Source organism: Phalaenopsis equestris, unplaced genomic scaffold (genome assembly GCF_001263595.1).
Source record: "Phalaenopsis equestris unplaced genomic scaffold, ASM126359v1 Scaffold001197, whole genome shotgun sequence".
Taxonomy (NCBI): Eukaryota; Viridiplantae; Streptophyta; class Magnoliopsida; order Asparagales; family Orchidaceae; genus Phalaenopsis; species Phalaenopsis equestris.
The window spans coordinates 76546-78369 of NW_018165636.1; positions in this window are offsets into that span (position 1 = coordinate 76546).

The following is a 1824-nucleotide window of genomic DNA, read 5'->3' on the forward strand; positions in this document are numbered from 1 at the left end:
TCATACGATATTTCAGAGGTTGAGGATTCTACATCCGATTCCGAGTTGCTTTAGGTTCTCATCCTATCGCAATCTTTCAAATCAAATCTAGAGGTTGAGGATTTTATATCCGATTCCGCGTTGCTTTAGTAGTCCCTCCTATCGCAATCTTTCAAATCAAATCCTACGATATTCTAGAGGTTGAGGATTTTATATCCGATTCTGTGTTGCTTTAGGTTCTCATCCTATTGCAATCTTTCAAATCAATATTTTAGAGGTTAAGGATTTCACTTCGGATTCCACGTTGCTTTAGGAGTTCCTCGTATCACAATCTTTGAAATCAAATTATATGATATTCTAGAGGTTGAGGATTTTACATCCGATACCCCATTGCTTTAGGAGCTTATCCTATGATAATCTTTCAAATCAAATTCTAGAGGTTGAGGATTCTACATCAGATTCTGCGTCGCTTCAGGTTCTCATCCTATTGCAATCTTTCAAATCAAATTCTAGAGGTTAAGGATTCTACATCCGATTCCGCGTTGCTTTAGGTTCTTATCCTATTGCAATCTTTCAAATCAAATTCTAGAGGTTGAGGATTCCACATCCGATTTCACGTTGCTTTAGGTTCTCATCCTATTGCAATCTTTCAAAACAAATTCTAGAGGTTTAGGATTCCACATCTGATTCCGCGTTACTTTAGGTTCTCATCCTATTACAATCTTTCAAATTCTAGAGGTTGAGGATTCACATCCGATTCCGCGTTGCTTTAGGTTCTCATTCTATTACAATCTTTCAAATCAAATTCTAGAGGTTGAGGATTCTACATCCGATTCCGCGTTGCTTTAGGTTCTCATCCTATTGCAATCTTTCAAATCAAATTCTAGAAGTTGAAGATTTCTTATCTGATTCTGCATTGCTTTAGGAACCCCTCCTATCACAAACTTTCGAATCAAATTCAACGATAATCTTGAGGTTGAGGGATTAAGCCCTTCGATTAATTCAAGGCATCCTATTCTCAACTTTTGAAATCGGTTTTAAGACCACCTTTAATGGATTATGGCATCTGATTCTTATTTCGGGATTGATACCCAAATTTCAATTCCCACCTCGGGGTTAGCACTTACATACTGATTCCCATTTTTTATAAATACCTGAAATTTCATAACTCAAAATTCAATCTCCGATCCTCAGCGAGAGTCTCAACTCCTTGATTTCAACCAAACGATCGCCTGGTAATTCCCCGGCAGAAACAAATCACACACACAACTCTACACATAATTCTGGGTTTGTTGACTTAGGAGTTTGTATTGGTTTTAGTTCATCTCATCGATCAATGCCAATACACGCGATGTGCTTGCCCAACACACCACACCTACTGGGGGTCCATTTGTTGACCTCATTTTTGGTTGAGGTTTAGTATTTCCTCTTTAGTAGCCTAAAGTCTAGTCATAAGACTTTATTATTGACTATTCTTAGAAAACTAGAAAAGGCACCCTCACCATTAGAAATTCTACCCCCTTCTCTTCTCAACTTGCAGTTCCACATATTGATCCTAACCTCTAAGTACTTAATAGATGGGGTCACTATGGGGGAAACTCATGATTAGTCACCCTTAGGATTGCTGGACCTTAAGGTTAACCTTGGGTGGGTGTTTGGAGCTAAGGCATTCACTACATTCTCTACACTCACAATCACTCACCAACCCTGAACTCAAATTTCTAGCCTAGATCCCTTGATCTTTTGGGATCCTTGATCTTTTGGGATACTCAGCCTACCAACCCTAGGGTTATGGTTTGGCTAAGACCACTATGTAGAGGACCCAAAATGGGATTTCCATAGTTC